This window comes from Panulirus ornatus, chromosome 4 (genome assembly GCF_036320965.1).
Source record: "Panulirus ornatus isolate Po-2019 chromosome 4, ASM3632096v1, whole genome shotgun sequence".
NCBI classification, from domain to species: Eukaryota; Metazoa; Arthropoda; class Malacostraca; order Decapoda; family Palinuridae; genus Panulirus; species Panulirus ornatus.
The window spans coordinates 46877498-46899915 of record NC_092227.1 but is presented as its reverse complement, the minus strand read 5'-3'; the positions used below and the strand labels follow the sequence as shown (position 1 = coordinate 46899915).

At 43.6% G+C, this 22418-nt stretch overlaps 1 protein-coding gene across 8 annotated transcripts in view; it reads right to left on the bottom strand.

The window, feature by feature from the left end:
- Window positions 1-22418, bottom strand: part of LOC139766060 (disks large homolog 4-like) — a 1395716-nt gene that overhangs the window by 1133690 nt on the left and 239608 nt on the right. The gene's annotated exons all lie outside the window — the stretch shown is intronic.

Below are 22418 nucleotides of genomic sequence, written 5' to 3'. Positions count from 1 at the left end.
GCCTTACACCTTCCTCGTGTGCACGTCTTACCTCACCGGCAGCATCATTGTGATTTTCATGTTACTGTAACCTACAAGGAACAGTAGCCAGTCAACACACAGGCAAACAATAATGACACCTGATGACTAGTACGAAGCTACCTGGACTGAGATATGCATTCTACTTCATGCAAATCATCGTAGAATTTCTCCAAAGCACGAAACGCTTCATGAGAAGTCCAAACGGGTTTTTTTTTGAACAGAATGAACCTCAATAACTACAACACAATAAAACCCTCACAATAAATCACAGATTCACAACAGCATGCACTCTCCCCAAACGGGTCTTTTGGAACAATAAGTACAACACGATACAACCTTCACAAATCACAGGTTCACAACCGTGTGCAATCCCTCCAAACGGGTCTCTTGAATAAGGCACAATAACTACACGATACAACACGCACAAAAAAAAAAAAAAAAAACGCAGATTCACAAGCGCCTGCAAACAAATCCAAAATAAACAAACGCTGTCCTCAGGTCTAGCACTCTCTCTCTCTCTCTCTCTCTCTCTCTCTCTCTCTCTCTCTCTCTCCCACACAGCAGAAGGCTCCAAGATCTACCCATCTTCATTACCTGAATGTTGAGGAATAGCGCAGTAAACCGTTCTATTCCGTGGGGTCTCTTTGAAATGCGCCGGAGGAGGGGGAAGTGGGGGGGATGTTATGGGGGGGGGGGGGGTATAAGGTACTCCTCCAGCAATACATCAACTTTACTACGCGCGAGAGGCTTACTTAGCGTAATGGTCCTGCTTACGCTCCTGCTCCTAGCGAGAAATTTTGGCGTTCTCAGACTACGCAAGGGGGGGGGGGATGGCAACGATCTGACGTCTCAATATGTCGCACAACGTCAGTGTGTGCGTAGTGAACACCCGCACATACGTAGGATCTATATAATATGTAACACAACGCCTTTGAACATCTCGTAACAAAACAAGAATAAAAAAAATGATAACCCACCAAACTACGACTCATACTTACGGTTAGCGAGGAAAACACACACACACACACACACACACACACCATTCAATCCCTTTAACGAACACGTAACAGTAATAGTCTTTAACATCAGCATGAACACCTATCCTTAATCCCTTCAGTACAACGCTACGACCCTTGAGTATGAACGCCTGAGACCTTCTGCTCTGCACATTTAAATAAATACAGTCTACAAATGAAATAAATAAAAGTTCAGACCATCATAACTAGAGAATTGTTTACTGTTGTGTTTAAGAGGTCAAAATTGAATGACCTGGGGAAGCGGGGGGGGGGGGAAGAGGGGGGTTATCATATCTCCTTTCCAGCACTAACGTGGGTTTGGGGGGCGGGGGCGATCACGTGAAAACGTCGTGGGCCACCACGACAAACCCCGAGCTGGTCCCAAAGACACCGCGACCAGTCCCTGTGGGAGTCGTCGCGTCACATTTCTTACTTCGACAAACTGTGGTCAACTACATGGCATCACTAACCCGAGGTACGAAGACGCTCTACGTAGCAGACAAGTCTTTAAGGTAGAACCTCTGTGAGTACGCGCTGCCTCCCCTACGCTGATTTTTATGTAATTTATCTTTTTTTTTTTATAAATAACTACAATGTCGTCCGCGTTCATTTTCCCGTAACGAACTTGTGTTGAGAATATGGCGTTTTCTTTTTTATTCACGTCAGGAAAACTAATTAACTGTGTAGTTTAGGGAATACGGGATGCTGTTATTTTTTTTTTTTTTTTTTTACAATCGCCGCAGCACATTAAAATGTTATCTTTAGGCATGCCAGCTGCTGTGTCTCCGCGTTATTCATTGTGAATAAGCGATGTATCCTCCAGGCTATTATACACAGTGGGCGAGTATCTGGCGAGCCTGTATGCACAGAGGCAGCGAGCGAGCGTGGCGGAAAGCAAGGAGCCGAGAGATGTATACTTCCACTACCGAGGTTGAAGGGCGACTGAGCTCAGCCGCTAACGTCACCACGACCACCTCCTCCCTTCCATCCTCCTCCTCCTCCTCCTCCACCATAACCGCCCACACACACACGCTCTCTCTCTCTCTCTCTCTCTCTCTCTCTCTCTCTCTCTCTCTCTCTCTCTCTCCACTTAACGATTATTTCGACAACCTTCCTCTCCCAGACAGCTTACTGCAAACATACAATAACCACTCTTAATTAGCCCTTCCACGCATTACTGTACCATACAATGCATTTCCAAACAAGAGTGTACCCTGAACTGGGTCAAGGGTGGGAGAGAGAGAGAGAGAGAGAGAGAGAGAGAGAGAGAGAGAGAGAGAGAGAGAGAGAGAGAGAGAGAATGATTACAGAACTCGAAGATAATGACGAACACATCAAAACGAGCGGACAGACCACAATGTATCTCAGAAAACTTACCACTTTTGGAGTAACTTTCATGCGATATTTAATCAATATTATTAATTTTCGTAGAAAACTGAATACGGCTGTTGTAGAAAAGCAAGTTTATTACGAGTCCTGCCACGCATTTTTGAATGAAATAAATTCAAGGTTTGATAACATTAATATCCTGATACCCATACTCAAGGAGTTTTTTTCTATGAAATTTTCTTCTTTGAATTTTTTTTATTGGGGGATAAGTGGGGGGGGGGGGGGGGATAGTGAAACGGACCAGTGTGTTTCATTGGCTAATCAATGAAACATTTAAGATGACACACATATATATTTACTTTTCCTTTCGAGGAACTAAATCGGTCAGATCAGCTGTATGGGCATGGTAATTCGCTATGATTATTAAGTTTACTGTATATATTGTATATACCATGAGGGAGATGAGAAAATACGCTCCAGTAACGCTGAACATTTGACACAGTTCGTTGTATATATATATATCGATATTACGTATTATGATATATTAAAAGTAGAAATAAATAACAGTTTGTACAGTTTTGCGTAGTATCATTCAAGACAAAAGTTAAAAGTTCAAAAATCTGCAGCTTCCCATAACGTCTCCCCAGAAAGAACATTTTTGAAGTAAAGAAAACGTAGTGTTTCAGGGGTGACTGGTGGATCTGGGACGTCTGATTCTCGCTTACTTCAAAAGAGAGAAATCTCAGACGTTACCTCACCTTCATTAATCGTTATTCATGATTCGAAAGGCAGAGGGGATTACGATAAAAGAGCGAACGAACTAAAGCAAAATAGACAAATTATTAAATAAATAAATAAAATGCTCGCAATAATGAAAAAAAAATCAGTTGAAATCTTTTCGTATCAAGCTATTCAAAACTTGAGGAATCATTTGGAGAAAGAAAGGGTTATCTATCAATTCTTTGTTTTCATTTTTCATGGTGGCCTCAGTGAGAATTTATAGCCTTAATATACAAGAATAAACACAAATTATACAAATAACGATAATGGTAATATTACTACAATTATTATAATATGAAACACTCGTATACGATAACCAGCCATTACTGACTGGCTCATTAAGCCTCGAGCATGACCATACCGGTACGAGCTTTGGGTCGTAGTCAGGGGTCGTGCCGCCGCTCGCAAGTAGTCGTTCCGTCGTGCTCAGTAGGATACAGCCAGCGCTGAGAGAGAGAGAGAGAGAGAGAGAGAGAGAGAGAGAGAGAGAGAGAGAGAGAGAGAGAGAGAGAGAGAGAGAGAGAGAGCCAGCCATAGCTACACACGTCCAGCCTCAGCGATATCTATGTCATCCTCTCTCAGTCTTCTCGCTACACCTTCACTTGAGACCGACCTCCAAGTTATTTCTGGACCTTATCACCCCCAACCCTCACTCTCGACCTACTCCTAGACCAGATCGCCCTCACACTCGACGTACCCCTCGACCTGATCACCCTACATCCTCACATTCTCCCTGGAGTGGGCACAGCTATTCCCTAATCCCCTAATTTTGACCAATTAAAGGAATACATCGAGGAGAGGCTATTATTTACCTCAGGGCCTACCCCGTAAAGGTGGCCTGTTCCTCATACTTACGCTGACCCTTCAACCTGACTAGCCCCTAATACCTAATACATTCCTTCATACATTAACTAACCCTCAGGCCTGGCGAGCCATTAACGCCTGAGTTATCCCTCCTTCCTGGATTAACGTATCCCTTAACCTTGGGTTGTTACTCATACTAAGGCTATCCCCTAATATTGCAGCTACCCCCTCATATCAGGCCTATCCCTCATATCACAATCATCCCTATATCATGGTTATCTATCAAGGTTATCTATCATCAAGGCTATCCCTCATAACAGGGTTATTCTACATAACGCAGCTATCCCTCATAACTGGGCTATCCCTGGTACCATGACTATCCTTAATATCAGGGCTATCCATCATATCAGGGCTACTCCTTATATCACATCTATCCCTAAAGTAAGAGCTATTCTCAGTATCATTGCTATCCCTCATACTAGGGTTATCTCTCATCTAACCCTCATATTAAGACTATATTCATATAAAACCTATCCCTCATATGAGGGCTATCCCCATATCAGGTTTATCCTCACATCAGGGCTATCCCCTATACCAGGGCTATCCTAACTGTCAGTTAGGACTATCCCTCATATTAGGGCAGTCCCTCATAACAGAACTTTTCCTCATGTCTGGGCTACCCCTCCTAATAGGGCCTTCCCTAATACCAGGTCTGCCCTTCATGCCTACTACGTCACGTGAGGAAAGTTCCTTCCTTCATTCTTCCTTCCCAGATCTGGTATAGTTCCAGCCGGCTGGTACAGACAGCTCCTGCCCGAAACTCGAGAAACCTATGGAGCCAAGCCAGTTATCCCCACACAACTAAATGGACCTCGAGTTCACTAGGCAGCTAAATGAGCTAAGTTAGCCAACCACAGCTAAAGACGATTTTGCAACAGGTGCTAATCAAAACGCTCATTGAGATTACGTGAGCCAACCACACAACTATATGAGCCAGCCAGGCAGCTAAATGAGCCAATCAGACAGCCAACTGATTAGGGCAGACAGCTAAACGAGCCCAGAGATCCAATTACAACAGCTAATCAGTAGAAGAAGCAGCTAGGTAAGCGGTCCACAGGAAATATGCGAGCTAGAGTTTGGTAATCTAACAAACGACACCGCCGAATCAAACAGCTAAATAGTCCAGGCGGCAAGCACACACACACACACACACAGAGAGAGAGAGAGAGAGAGAGAGAGAGAGAGAGAGAGAGAGAGAGAAATACCACATGGGTCAAGTTCATCTTGCCATGGGAAGCACAAGGTCAAGGGTACTTTGGAATATATGGAATCAGGTCGAGGTGAAGTTGGAATACACAGATATCTAGGTCAGGTTGCAATGGGTGTATTATATAGGACATGGTCAAGCTGGAACGTTTAGACATAGGTACAAACGTTACCTAAACAGGCAATGGTGACGTCTGAATGTATTAGAATACAACCCAAAAAACAAAAGACCTCCAAACACGACCTCTCTGTACGACCCCTGGCTCTTCCTGGTATACTGAGCAGATCCAGTGGGACCAGATCCCCAACACAATATCCCAAGGTTAACCGATAAACAATAACAGGGAAGCTGTATCGGACAATGAGGTGAATAAGCTTTTTATTTCTTTAGCTTTTATGTTCCGTGGACGTCAGCTCGTACAACAGAGGCGCGTCGCACACACACACACAACGTCACACCATTATCATCTGTGATTAACAAAATGCGTTAACAACCTTCTTCCATTTTCTAATGCATTTGTTCCATATTCTGTGGCAGCATATATATATTCGGTACGACCCTGGGGTACGACAGCAGGACGCTTTAAGAGTGACGGTACGACCCTGGAGTACGACAGTAGGGCTCTTAAAGTGACGGTACGACTCTGAAGTACGACAGGTGGACTCAAAGAGTGACGGTACGACCCTTGGGTAATAGCGAACTGGCCTGACCTCCAACCTCTGACCTGACCCTTCAAAGGTCATCATATCCAATAGTCGAACCGTCGTACTCATGCCAGTTTCGTCAATGCTCTAGGTCAGGTCAGGTTATGAGGACGCGAGACGAAGAGCCTCCACACATAATTATACACGGAGACATACCATATAAAGACACACACACACACACTTATTAATATATGAGGGATGATAAGTTACACACACAAGGTAAACAGTCATATACTACTACTACTACACACACACACACATACTTATTAATATATGAGGGATGATAAGTTACACACACAAGGTAAACAGAGTCATATACTCCTACACACACACTGAACAACATGGTATATACAGATGTAAGCTCTCAAAAAAACAAGTAGACGCTCAGACATACATCTAGAACACTGAACTGCGTCCCTGGCCGTCGCTGGCACCTGAGAGGTGTACAGAGGTAGCGAGACATTCTCATTCTGGCAAGCTCCAGTATTGAGGACAGAAGCACCGTGAACACACGCTTATGTTAAGGAATGCTGGACTGATATTATCATCTCTTACACGTTAAGTGTAGTACCATACATGTAAGATCTAACTGGAGGTTAACACATCAGTTAACAAAGAATGGGTGGAATGGGGTACATGAGGTGATGGACAGATGGTGTAGGTATGGCTGCCAACCGCTGGCATACAGTACTCTCTCTCTCTCTCTCTCTCTCTCTCTCTCTCTCTCTCTCTCTCCCCCCCCCCCCCCGGGTTCGCTATCCTGTACACACGCACCCTTTCCCACAGTTTCAATGCCCCCTACACACAACCTCTCCCCTGCCCTGCGCACCCCTCCTCTAAGGAAAAAAATGCCTCCAACTCTAGGCTTTGGTCGCGTGGCTGCTGGTATGGGGTACTGAGGAACCTGAGGGAGACAGTGTTACCTAAGTGGCCTCCTACACACGATGAGGATGTTCAGACGACCTCCCTCCTCTGTCCCCAAGCGATGGTGAACAGCGTGTGGGAGGATATTTGGGTGGAGATGAATGATGGGGAAAGGTGGTGGGGAAAGAACCCCAGAGAAAGTTCTTCGTGGAGAGGAAGGAGGAGGGAGTATGAATGGTCGTGTTGAGGAGGTGAGCAAAGTTGTGGGGGGAGAGAGAGTGTTGGAGATGTGGTGAGGAGGAGGAGGATGGTGTGCTGTGGGAAGATGGTATGGTGGAGAGGTTACGGCGGAGTAAGGAGAAAGAGTGCTGGTGGAGAATTAGAACCCCTACAGCAGATGTAGGTACAAGTACGACCCCTACAACACATGAAGTTTCAAACATGACCTCTACAACGGTAGGTTTCACAAACATGACCCCCTACGACTGGAGCTGTGACAAGCACGACCCATACAACAAAACAGTGACAAGTACGACCCCTACAAGAGTAAGAGTTACAACTACAATCCGTACAACAGAAACGGTCACAAGTGGAACCCCCTGCAATAGCACGACCCTTTACAACCAAAGAAATGACTGAAACAACCCCTACAACACTAAGAGTTTCAGCAACGGTCACTACAACAAATGTGGTACCACCCCTATAATAGCAATCGTTACCAGCACGACCTTACACAAGTAACAAATACGAAACTTAAAAATGAAATCGGTTCAAGAACGACCCCCTATAACAGGAGCAGTTACAATTACAACCCCCGTAACAGAGTTCCGAGTACAACCCTACAGCGGAATCAGTACAAAGAATGACCCTTACAAAAGGGGCAAGTACGACTTCTACAACTAGGAAAAGTCACAAGAACGACCCCATAATAGTAGTAATCACAAGTATGGCCCCTACACCAGGGACAGTTAAAATCCTTGGCCTTATAAGAGATAGTTACAGGCACGACCCCTACATTACGATCAGTTAAAAGTATCATCTCTGCAATAGTAGTAGTTACAAAGACGACCCCTACAACATGACGAATTACAAGCACGACCCATGGAAGAGTACGTTGTGAGCATGACACCTTTTAACAGGTGTTGCTACAAGTAAAACCTCTACAACAGGAGCAGTTACGAATACAAATCCTACAACCGAAGTAATTTAGAAGCATGATCTCTCCAACGACAAATCAAAGTACGACCCCAATAATAGAAGCAGCCACATGTACGTGGTTACAAACAAGACCCCTATAAGAGACGTACCTACAAGCACGACTCCTGTGACAGCCTTGTAACAGGAGTGGTAGTTACAAGCTGGACGCCGAATAATGTAGGAGTTACAAGCAGGGCGCCTGAGAGAGAGAGAGAGAGAGAGAGAGAGAGAGAGAGAGAGAGAGAGAGAGAGAGAGAGAGAGAGAGGTTCAGGTCGTGAAAGCCACTCGAACAAGGGAATAAACAGAGCGGAATTTATTAGGGAATGGTAATCGAATTCTGAAAACAAAAGAAAACGGGAAGAAAAGGGTTTACGATCACCAAACAGGAACACGTCGGAAGGCAGACAAGTGGAACGACAGAGCAGTTGTGCAGCCAAATATACCATGGCTACAAAATGGGATGGATAACTGGATAAAGAATAAATACACACAATCAAAAGGGGAATATAATAAACACAAGCGGCCGAAGAGGAGAGTTTAATGAGACAAAAAGAAATTAATGACAGAATTTTAAGAATAAAAACATACAAGAACAAATAGACGATGAGGAAGGAAACATATATCTTTAATCCCTCGAGGTACAGGGTACGACCCCTTGAGCACCGGGGTACGACCCTTGAACTCAAGGCCACGACCCTTAGAAGGTGTCAGTTTCAAAGCCAGGCCGTCATATCCAAGGGGTGTACCGTCGCCTTCAACGGTTATACGTTCGTGCTTGAGGATCGTACCGTCGTGTTTGAGAATCGTACCGTCGTGCTCAAGGATCGTGCCGTCATGCTCGAGGATTGCACCGTCATGCTTGAAGATCGTATCGTTGTACTCAAGGATCGTAACGTCGTGCTGAAGAATCGTACCGTCATGCTTGAGGATCGTACCGTCGTGCTCAAGGATCGTACCGTCGCGCTTGAGGATCGTACCGTTACGCTTGAGAATCGAACCGTCGTGTCCAAGGATCGTACCGTCGTGCTCAAGGATCGTACCGTCATGCTCGAGGATCGTACCGCTGTGCTCAAGGGTCGTACCGTCATGCTTGAGGATTGCACCGTCGTGCTCAAGGGTCGTACCGTCGTGCTCGAGGATCGTACCGTTGTACTCAAGGGTCGTACCGTCGTGCTCAAGGATCGTACCGCTGTGCTCAAGGGTCGTACCGTCATGCTTGAGGGTCGTACCGTCGTGCTCAAGGGTCGTACCGTCATGCTTGAGGATCGTACCGTTGTACTCAAGGGTCGTACCGTCGTGCTCGAGGATCGTACCGGTGTACTCAAGGGTCGTACCGTCATGCTTGAGGATCGTACCACTGTGCTCAAGGGTCGTACCGTCGTGCTTGAGGGTCGTACCACTGTGCTCAAGGGTCGTACCGTCATGCTTGAGGGTCGTACCACTGTGCTCAAGGGTCGTACCACTCTGCTCAAGGGTCGTACCACTGTGCTCAAGGGTCGTACCACTGTGCTCAAGGGTCGTACCACTGTGGTCAAGGGATTATAATAATCACAGGGAACCAGAAGATTGAGACAGAGGATGGAAGGATACACAGAACTAATGATGGAAAACCCCGTAGCGTGAATGAAGAAGCCACTAACTATACACACATACAGAGAAGTGTTTACTTCATCAATACAAATGAACGAAAATGGAGATGTATAGAAGGGACAACGATGGAACTGAAGGAAAAGAGGAAGTGTGGAACGAATCCATTCATAACGGCTATCGTTTAAAAAACACCTCAAATTTCTCTCTCTTACTTAAGTCATGACATTCATTATCACTTTGTGTTCAATTTATGCTTAATACGAATCCATCTTAAGAGAAATACAGTAAATCCGAGAAGACAATAGGAGTAGCAAAATGTTCCAGACACTCGGTCCACGAGAATGTTCCAGACACTCGGTCCAGCAGAATGTTCCAGACACTCGGTCCAGCAGAATGTTCCAGACGCCGGGAAAATCAGAATCTTCCACAAACCATTAGAACATTCCAGCCACTCGCAACCAACCAACGCTGTGTTCCTGACACTCTACCGGCACAATATTCTGCACTGTCAACTTGCAGAATATTCTGCACTGTCAACTTGCAGAATATTCTGCACTGTCAACTTGCAGAATATTCTGCACTGTCAACTTGCAGAATATTCTGCACTGTCAACTTGCAGAATATTCTGCACTGTCTACAGACAAAATATTCTGCATTGTTCAACTTGCAGAATATTGTAGACTCAACCGGGAAAATACTCTGGACTCAACCGGCAGAATATTCTAGACTCAACCGGCAGAATATTGTGCACATTCGGCAAAATATTCCAGACAATACAAGGAAAAAGATTACAAGATGTAATCAAGATTAACGACCGGATACTTAAGAGATAAAGGTCATATTTTGAACGTACCTAATATGGATTTCAACCATCACTACATGAGAGGTAAAACAGAAGTATTCAACATAACTTAACTCCATTAGGTTTAGATTGCCTTAGAATACTAAAGTGACTAGTCATTAACTACTTCATCATTATCACTCGTATTGGATAATGACAAACTATGGAAAATATGCAATGGAAAAAAAAAAATTCAAGTTTTGCCTTAAATTCATAAATGAAAAATAAATATGTAAAAATATAAAGACACAAGGACCAATGAGTAAAACAAATTGAATGAATAAACAACTCCATAAAACATACGTGGTATAAACACACACACACACACACACACACACCTTTGTATTTCTCATTCTGGAACACATAAACAGGCTTACATAATCAATTAATCTGGTGTGTAATGTATGCAGGACAAATCACCAGTAATCTGGAATGAGCAAATATCTGTTTTGAAAAGCTCGTTATATATACAGTAATGTACGGTTTCCTTACGACGGAAATGAGTTTCCCCACATTTTTTCATTTATCTATCAGTTTGAAAAAAGTTATACATCCAACCGAAATTGCAAACGTGATGGGTGGGGCTATTTATGGGATCTTATCAATCAATAATATGATCAAGAAGCGATGGAAAAATAATCAGTTAAAAAAATATCTAATGAAATCTGGCAGCTGAAAACTCTTGAAACATAAATTGCCAGAGAATCCGTTTTCTCCAGCCCAATGTTCGCGCCGGAGAGAGAATGTTCGTTTTCTGTTCTGCCAACGCGTCAAAGAAAATGGTCCCACAATCCATTGTACCATAAACTTGCTAAAATGACGCAGCATGTTGCAATAACCGTAATGCTACCGATATTTACAAAGATAAAACGTAAATTGTCTTCTGCGTCTTACCAATAAAAAGTGGCAGTTTTTGGAACATCTATATCCGTTATACATGGCCGAAGGAAGATATTTGTTTACTATTCTTGTCGTATACGAATCTTTGGGCCAGCGAAATCCCAGCTTCATTACCAACTTCTTATCGGATAAATTTTCCGCCATAGGTTTCCTCGGTAATTATTTTGCTTCGCCAGTATTGCTGTACTGATTAAAAGGACGACTCGAGCGTCTTTGATATATGTTCTTCACCGATCACGGCCAACTTATGTCAAATTCAACGTTTGCTACAAAAGCTTGTTAATACGATATGGTTTTGGTATATATATATATATATATATATATATATATATATATATATATATATATATATATCTTTTTAAACTATTCGCCATTTCCCGCGTTAGCGAGGTAGCGTTAAGAACAGAGGACTGGGCCTCTGAGGGAATATCCTCACCTGGCCCCCTTCTCTATTCCCTCTTTTGGAAAAAAAAAAGGAGAGAGAGGGGAGGATTTCCAGCCCCCGCTCCCTCCCCTTTTAGTCGCCTTCTACGACACGCAGGGAATACGTGGGAAGTATTCTTTCTCCCCTATCCCAAGGGATAAAAAACATGTTGTCCAAAACATGTTTTGGACAATCGCATGTTTACCAAATGCCGTCCTAGCTTCGTCTCTTCGATGTATATCATCTGACTGTTATATTTCTCTCTTGTGTCTCCCCTGATGATGTGATTATTCCACGAAAGTGCACTTGGGAACTTTTCGTGTTTCATTTTCCCCGTGGACTCATAGGAATATATTGATCACGCGCAAAATTGTGATCCTTTCCAATTATATATATATATATATATATATATATATAAGAAAGAGGCAGGTCACGAGAAAGGTGCAAGAGGTGAAAAAGAGGGCAAATGAGAGTTGGGATGAAAGAGTATCATTAAATTTTAAGAATTAAATGATGTTTTGGAAGGAGGTAAATATAGTGCGTAAGACAAGAGAACAAATGGGAACATCGGTGAAGGGGGCTAATGGGGAGGTAATAACAAGTGGTGGTGATGTGAGATGGAGTGAGTATTTTGAAGGTTTGCTGAATGTGATAGGTGACAGAGTGGCAGATATAGGGTGTTTGGGTCGAGGTGGTGGTAAACAGAGAAGAGGTAGTGAAAGTTTTGCGGAAGATCAAAAGCAGACAAGGCAGCAGGTTTGGATGGAATTGCAGTGGAATTTATTAAAAAAGGGGGTGACTGTTGTTGTTGACTGGTCGGTAAGGATATCTAATGTATGTATAGTTCATGGTGAAGTGCCTGAGGATTGGCGGAATGCATCCTTAGTGCCACTGTATAAAGGCAAAGGGGATAAGAGTGAGTGTTCAAATTGCAGAGGTATAAGTTTGTTGAGAACTCCAGGTAAATTATAAGGGAGGGCATTGATTGAGAAAGTGAAGGCATGTACAGAGCATCAGAATGGGGAAGAGCAGTGTGGTTTCAGAAGTGGTAGAGGATGTGTGGATCAGGTGTTTGCTTTAAAGAATGCATGCGAGAAATACCTAGAAAAACAAATGGATTTGTATGTAGTATTTATGGATCTGGTGAAGGTATATGACAGAGTTGATAGAGATGCTGAAAGTGAAGGCATGTACAGAGCATCAGAATGGGGAAGAGCAGTGTGGTTTCAGAAGTGGTAGAGGATGTGTGGATCAGGTGTTTGCTTTAAAGAATGCATGCGAGAAATACTTAGAAAAACAAATGGATTTGTATGTAGTATTTATGGATCTGGTGAAGGTATATGATAGAGTTGATAGAGATGCTCTGTGGAAGGTATTAAGAGTATGTGGTGTGGAAGGCAAGTTGCTAAAAGCAGTGAAAAGTTTTTATCGAGGATGTAAGGCATGTGTACGTGTAGGAAGAGAGGAAAGTGACTGGGTCTCAGTGAATATCAGTTTGCGGTAGGGGTGCGTGATGTCTCCATGGTTGTTTAATTTGTTTATGGATGGGGTTGTTAGGGAGGTGAATGCAACAGTTTTGGAGAGAGGGGCAAGTATGCAGTCTGTTGTGGATGAGAGAGCTTGGGAAATGAGTCAGCTGTTGTTCGTTGATGATACAGCGCTGGTGGCCGATTCGGGTGAGAAACTACAGAAACTGGTGACAGTTTGGTAAAGTGTGTGATAGAAGAAAGCTGACAGTAAATGTGAATAAGAGCAAGGTTATTAGGTACAGTAGGGTTGAGGGACAAGTCAATTGGGAGGCAAGTTTGAATGGAGAACAACTGGAGGAAGTGAAGTGTTTTAGATATCGGAGTGGATTTGGCAGCGGATGGAACCATGAAAGCGGAAGCGAGTCACAGGGTGGGGGAGGGGGCGAAAGTTCTGGGAGCATTGAAAAATGTGTGGAGGGCGAGAACATTATCTCGGAAAGCAAAATGGCTATGTTTGAAGGAATAGCGGTTCCAGCAATGTTATATAGGTTGCGAGGCGTGGGCTATAGATAGGGTTGTGCGGAGGAGGATGGAGGTGTTCAAAATGAGATGCTTGAGGACAAAATGTGGTGTGAGGTGGTTTGATCGAGTAAGTAATGAAAGGGTAAGAGAGATGTATGGTAATAAAAAGAGTGTGATTGAGAGAGCAGAAGAGGGTGTTTTGAAATGGTAAGGCCACATGGAGAGAATGAGTGAGGAAAGATTGACAAAGAGGATATACGTGTCAGAGGTGGAGGGAACGAGGAGAAGTGGAAGACCAAATTGGAGGTGGAAGGATGGAGTGAAAAAGATTTTGAGCGGTCGGGACATAAACATGCAGGAGGGTGAAAGGCATGTAAGGAATAGAGTGAAGTGGAACGATGTCGTATACCTGGGTTTACGTGCTGTCAATGGATTGAACGAGGGCATGTGAAGCGTCTGGGGTAAATCATGGAAAGTTTTGTGGGGCCTGGATGTGGAAAGGAAGCTGTGGTTTCAGTGCATTATACATGACAGCTAGAGACTGAGTGTGAACGAATGTGGCCTTTGTTGCCTTTTCTTAGCGATACCTCACGTGAGGGGGAGGCGGTTGTCATTTCATGTGTGGCGGGGTGGCGACGGGAATGAATAAATTTAGGCAGCAAGTATGAATTATGTACATGTGTATATATGTACATGTCTACGTGTATATGTATATATACGTTGAAATGCATAGGTATGTATATGTGCGTGTGTGGACATGTATGTATATACGTGCGTATGTGGGTGGGTTGGGCCATTTTTTCGTCTGTTTCCTTGCGCTACCTCGCGACAGCGACAATGTATAATAAATATATTACATACATATATATATATATATATATATATATATATATATATATATATATATATATATATAGAAACCACAGCTCCCTATCCACAACCAGGCCCCACAGACATTTCCATGGTTTACCTCGGCCGCTTGACATGCCCTGGTCCAGACCACTGACAGCAGGTCGACATATCTATCTATCTGTCTATCAACCTATCTCTCAGTATATTTGCCGACAGCGAGAAGTCGAACCGCCGTCACCAGCGTGGAAGCTACTGGCGGAGAATAATGTCTGTCTAGGGAAGTGCGCGTTTCACTGCACTATATTCATCGTCGTTCAATATATATATATATATATATATATATATATATATATATATATATATATATATATATATACACACACACACACAAGCTGGGGTACCTGGTGCACCAAAGGAAAGAAAAATGGCCTTCGTGAAAGCGATTGTACATCAATTTGAAAGGTGGTCTTTCTTGGCCTTTAAAGCAAGATTCTGATACGCTTGAGTCCTGCCCTCGATCTGGAGGCTGCTGCTAAGTCTCCTATTCTCCATGAAAACAGTTAATAAAGCAGTTAAGTTGCTTGGTTAGTCTTAGGTCTATCAACTGCCAGGGTAATTAAGGCCGTCAAAGTCAAGCTACATCCACCAATGAAAAGATCGCTAACACCTTCTGAAAGTCTTAAGGATCACTCCAGGACCACATGCACTGTCAAAATAATAGAAAAAACGGGTCTTTAGTGGCCGGAACACAGCCCGAAAGGACGACGTGTGGAAGTTTAAAACCTTGCCCAGTTTCTGAAGCATCTACATGTTCTTTGTGTTTGGCCAACAAACGAATCTTACAAACTTTTCTCCCTTCACTTAACAACATAGTACTTTCCACCAACATAGTACTTTTCCACCAACTGAATGTGGAAAATCACTGGATGTTACTATTTCTAGATTACATGACCCATAGCGATGAAAACATGTTCAGGTTTAGCATATACAGAAAATCCACCAATGCTTGTTCTTTTACTCATCACTCAACATGACAGAATCAGAGCATTACGTATATGCAGTCCGGAATTTATTGATAATGAGTCCAAGAAAATACATTCTATTGGATTCAAGTTAAAGTATTCTACATCTTTCAGTGATAAATCTCTAAAGTTGACAAAGAAATTTTATAGAGTTAACCCCAAACCTCCCTTTGATAACCTGAATTTTTTAGTTCTCCCTTTTAGTGATAAATCTAAATTACTTTCCAGGTTGCTTACATCCTTTAAGGTAAGTGTAGCCTTCAGCAATAACAATAACATAAAGAATATCAAACTCTCGCCAGAAAATTCTACTGGCTTGTAAAAGCTGTAATGTGCTTTATATCGGGCAGACTGGTAAGGATCTTTACGTTAGACTTAAGCAACATAAACACAGTATTAGAACAAGACAATAACCAAATGCTGTGTTTAATCATACCATAAATCATGACCATTGTATTGACTGGAATAACGTTAATTCTTTTACTGACTAACTCCTTTACCACGAGAAATATCATTAAATCTTCTATTAAAAAATACAAAGAATTGTAACTTGAATATTAGTGAAGGTCTATACAAACTGGATAGCTTTGTCGGAGGCACAATTTGTTAACACTTCCTTTTCCTATCTACATAAAATTTTACGATAGGCATATTGCCAGACTCGAACACACTATCCGGTAACGCTTGTTTACCAATGGCGTCTTAGCTACGTCTCTTCCTTGTACATCATCAGCCTGTTCTAAGTCTTCTATCTCATGCTTGTATTTATCTCGTGACGATGTCAGTCCTGGTACTGAGTATTACGCAGCCATAAAGCTGCAGAAGTCCCCTGAGTAAGGGATGCTGTGGTGTAATAACCCCAGGACGCCTTCGTGAAAGTGGTCCTGGGCTTGTATAATAATAATAATAATAATAATAATAATAATAATATAATACTTTACACTATTAACCTGCTTCAAGCAACATATCCTAAGGTATTAAATTTCCAACATGTCCACACTCTTCCGTCTTTTTGCATTCAAAGCAGAAGACTCGCATCCATACGGCGCAGCCATGATTACTGTGCCTTCAAACATACTTACCTTTGCCGTACCAAAGACTGTCCTCTCCTCCACACACTCCTTATCATACACACCCATGACTCGCTGCAGACCCCAGTGCCACGTCCACTCTCGCGACTCTGCTTCCTCCAGGTCACCCACCCCCCTCTTCAAACTTACACACCCAAACCTCTTAATCATCTTGCTATTGCTGCTGCTGCCCGTAACATTACTTTTGTTCACATCTCTTTTCAAACTTTTCGTTCCACATCATCTCCCAAACTGTGTCACAGCTTCTGGAGTCTCTTAAAAGAAGGGTGACACCTAGAAAGAGCAACTGATTCATCTCCCAAACCCCAGCACACAGAAGACCTTCCCTTCGTCCTAGGGCCCTCGCATTCATACTTGTTCCTCAGCAGCCCTTCACGAACAAATCACTCAACCTTGATACAAACTAACCTTCATTAAGAGCAACTAAGCCTTCTACCTTCTTATTCAAGCACATGCCCAACTCTACTGAAAAAACTTCTCACTGAATCTATTCGCTCTCCAATTACACCATATATTCGTCGCACCTTCCATAAGGCATCTATCATTCGCTTTCTCCAAACCCATAAGCACCACATACAATTACCGGTATATTTCTCACACAGTCTCTAAGACAAATAGCTTGTCCAAACATCCTCTACCACTTCTGAAACCATATTGCTCCACTCCAATCACAGTCTCTTTGCATGCCACCATCCTCTGCCCTCGCCACTCTTCCTTATACCTCACTAGGTATAGTCAACAGACTTGTACCTCTATAATTCGAGCACTCATTTTGTTTCCCCTAAACTTAATATACCATATACGCATTCTGCCAGCCTTGAGGCACCTTGTCCAGAAAATCGGCTTCAGTCCCATCGACCTCTGCTGCATTATCACACTCGCGTGTTACGCAAGGCTTTCACTACATCCCCTCTTAACCCTATCATTCACTGGCATTCTCTAGCTCCGCATGGCACCTCCTCTCAAACACACCACCTCTGCTACCCTTTCATCTACCGCAATTGTTCCCGAACTTTTTTTTTTCCATGGCGAACCGCAGCAATCTTGTTTTTTTTTTTCAAAATTATTACGGCCGCACCCAGGAATAAAAGTTTAATGATTAATTATTGGTTTAAAAAAAAATAAAAGGGAGGATAATTACGAAAACTAGGGTCACTGAAGAGAGCAATCATAGCAAAACAACTCTGGCTTAATTGTACTTTCAAACTATGCACTGGTGCAGGAAACCCGCCGACACTAGAATTAGGAGGAGCATTGTGAAAACTCCATGGCTTCAGGACTCCAGGTTTGGCGACCTTAGCGTTCGTAATCCCTGATTCTATCACCTTCAACAATATTTTTTTTTTATATTCTCAACTTTTACCTTTTACCACTTTCCTGTCTATTCCCTTTATTGTCGCTGCCATATGTTCCCCCCAAAAATATTCATTCTCTTCCAACCCATCTTTATTCTCACCCCAGCTCTAACTCGTCCTCTTTTTCTACTCTTGTACCTTGACCACTGGTTTTCTAATATTTCCTCATCACGATCGCACTCTTTTCCCACTGATGTCCTCCAGATACCTTCCTCTTCTCTTTTCTTCTTTAGCGGCCGAATCATAGCACCGAGAGACCCTGAATTACGGCTGTACGTCCCTCATAGTCTTACATCTGCGCCGCACGGCCTCGGAACCACGGCACGCTATCTCTCTTGCAGCTGTACCACGAAACCCAGGCAACGGATCAGCACTCTAGCCACACCTGCAACTGCGTCATGGGCCTCCTCTCATGCCCACCATCCTCATTTCACCTTCTCGACTCATCCTGAACCGCTTGCAGCATTCTGCCCACAACATCACCACTTTTGTTCTTACAGTGTAAAGCCAAGTGTTATAAACTATGTCACTGTAACCATCTCTTAATCCTCATAATTACAAAAGGAGTTACAAAAATAACATGACGAAACTGGTGACCCCTTAAACGACTTGAGAGATACGTTTGGACGAGTTTACATAACTTTAATCCTTCCATCTTCAGCCTGACCAAATCTACCTCTGCTATCATAATCCTGATTCCCACTCCTCGCCCATCCACATCCCATCCCTGCCTTCCTACACACCTTCTCTCTTTCACAGGTCCAGGCAACACTAGCCTTAAAGGATATCGCTATCAGTTTGCTAACCTGCATTCTAGACCACCATCGCAAAACTATGTTGACGCTCCTGACCTGACATGACCTCTAGCCTCTCCCTAATCCGCTGTCTGAGTGTCCTTCAGGAAGGAAGGTGGGGATGGTAGCAGCGCAGTGTCATCCCTCTGTGACACCATACGCGTCCTGCACCTCTCTCTCTCTGACACTGTGGTGAAATAATTCTTACTGGTAGCGTTAGTCCAACCTCATTATCTCATCATGCAACCAACGATCCTCATGCGACCTTGGTAAGGTCATAGGTCAAGTGAAGGTAGACAATATCGATCTTCACAAAGAAAGGTCCATTCGCATCTGGCTTCACCCATTCAACGGTCCACTATGATATTCCTGGGGCCCATCGTTATGAACTGGCGTCCACTACCCACACACTCCACGCTACCAGCGTGGCCGACCCGACTGCCTCATATACACCGATCCATCAGGCAATCAAGCAGTCAGCTTGCGCCTGGCACCCTAAGACATCTTTGGCCATGTGACTATTTTTTTTTTTCTTTTTAGCTTTTTCTTGCCTCACACAGGAGACCGTGAGACTTCTCCTCCATCATTAGGAACTCCCAGGTGACCCTGACTCCTTCCTCTGCTAACAAGAGCCCTGTGGGAGCTTGCCACATCGCCTGCCTCCTGCAGCGGCTACAGCAACCTTCTCACGCAATTTCCCCTCTGCACCACCACTCAACCACGTCAATCGCCGCTCACCTCCAGAACTACGGGCCTCAGCAGACCGCCCCCCTTCTACCGCACCGGCAGTAGAGGTGCGTGATCTCTGTAACCCCTCACTTGTACTGCACAGCCACGAGAAGCCTGCATGCCATCATGAGACCCAGGCCCCGACGGACGCATCTCTTCTACAGGACTCTTAGCCACACCTGCTCCTACAACCGCGCCACGGGCCTCCCGCCACGCCTGCCAACCTTACCTCAACCACACAGAGTCAATACACTATCAAACCAGGATCAACACACGGAGCATTAGCTCTGTATCAACACAAGACAATATCAACACAGTATGAGCTCATCATCATAGTAACAAATCATTACTAACACAGGATCAAATCATCAACACGGTATCAACTATGCATCAATAGAGTATGAACACATTATCAACACAGGGAGTGTCAACACACAGTGTCATTACAAAATGAACACAGTGTCAGCACAGTATGAACACAAGAAGTGTCAACACTGTCAGCACAGTACGAACACAGAATAAATGACGTCAACACAGGGATTGTCCACACGTTTTCAGCATAGTATAAATACAGTGTCAGCACAATATGAACTTAGTTTGAACAGTGCCAGCACAGTATGAACAGTGTCAACACGTTATGAAGACATTATGAATATAGTGTCAACACAGTATGAACACAGTGTCGACACAAAATGAACCCAGTGTCCACACAGTATGATCACATCATGAACACAGCATCAACACGTTATGAACACAGTCAGCACAGTATGATCACATTATAATCACAGTGTCGGCACAGGATGAACACAATGTCAACACGTTATGAACACAGTCAGCACAGTATGATCATATCATGAACACAGAGTCGGCACCGTATGAACACTGTCAACACAAAATAAACACAGTATGAACAAACTGTCGGCACTGTATGAACACTGTCTGTACAGTATGAACACTGTCGGCACAGTATGAACAAACTGTCGGCACAGTATGAACACTGTCTGTACAGTATGAACACTGTCAGTACAGTATGAACACTGTCAGCACAGTATGAACAAACTGTCGGCACAGTATGAACACTGTCATACAGTATGAACACTGTCGGCACAGTATGAACAAACTGTCGGCACAGTATGAACACTGTCAGTACAGTATGAACACTGTCAGTACAGTATGAACACTGTCGGCACAGTATGACTACATTGCCGGCACAGTATGAACACACTGTCAGCACAGTATGAACACACTGTCAACACAGTATGAACACAGTGTCAACAGTGTAAACACAGTGTCATCATAGTATGACCAGAGTGTCGGCGCAGTATGAACACTGTCAGCTCAGTATGAACACTGTCAACACAGTATGTACACTGTCCGCACAGTATGAACACTGTGTCAACACACTATGAACGCAGTGTCAGCAAAGTATGAACACAGTATCAGTACAGTGTCAGCAGAGTATAAACACAGTATCAGTACAGTGTCAGCACTGCATCAACACTGTATAAACACAGTATCAGCACGTTTTGAACACTATGAAACAAGGAACGTCAACATAAGGTCAGCACTGTATGAACAAAATGTCAGCAAGAAATCAACACAGGGAGTGTCAACACATTATGAACACAGTTTAAGCACAGTATGAACACAGTATCAACAGCGTCAGCATAGTATCAACAGTGTCAGCAAAGTATCAACAAGTGTCAGCACAGTATGAACACTGTCAGCATAAGATGAACATATCAAGTGTCAGCACATAATCAACAGCTGTCAGCCAAGTATGAACACAGTATGACCAGTGTCAACACAGTGTCAGCACATTATGAACACAGTGTCAACACAGTATGAACTTAATGTCAGCACATTATGAACACTGTCAGCATAATCTGAACGTAGCATCAAGTGTCAGCATAATATGAACACAGTATCAACAGTGTCAGCACATTATGAACACTGTCAGCATAACTGAACACAGCATCAAGTGTCAGCATAATATGAACACAGTATCAACATAGTGTCAGCACAGTATGAACACAGTGTCACCACATTATGAACACTGTCAGCATAAATGAACACAGCATCAAGTGTTAGCATAATATGAACACAGTATCAACATAGTGTCAGCACAGTATGACACTCTGAACACGGCATCAAGTGTCAGCATAATATGAACACAGTATCAACATAGTGTCAGCACAGTATGACACTCTGAACACGGCATCATGTGTCAGCATAATATGAACACAGTATCAACACAGTGTCAGCACAGTATGAACACAATGTCAACACAGTATGAACTCAAGCGTCAGCACAGTATGAACACAAATGTCAGCACAGTATCAAGTGTCAACACAGTACGAACACAGTGTCAGCACCGAATGAACATGGCGTCAAACACAGTATGAACCCCTTGGAAAATGTCACTTCCAAGCATTACGGTAGGTAGTACACGGGATATCACTATGAGAGGCACCACGCACGGGCGCACGCATCACCCACGCTACAAGTGGTACCACCACACTAACTATACCTACAGGGGGTAAATCCATAACGAGGGTAAAGGTGGGGAGGAGGTAATCGCCACAGGAAACATGACAACCGTGGTTGCAGCCACAGAGGTGTTGGATCCCAGGGTGTTGTTAACTCCCGCATGGGGTACCATCGAAGAGAGGGAAGGAGGGAGGGGTTGGAGGTACCACTACAACGTGTATTACGATACGGGGTACCACCACATCACCCTTCAGCTGCCCTGGTGCTGTTAGGAGACGTCAGGGCGAAGATGACAGACAAGGTAAGCAAATAAACTCACTCACTCACTCCCTCTGTCTCTCCAGCTCGCTGGGATA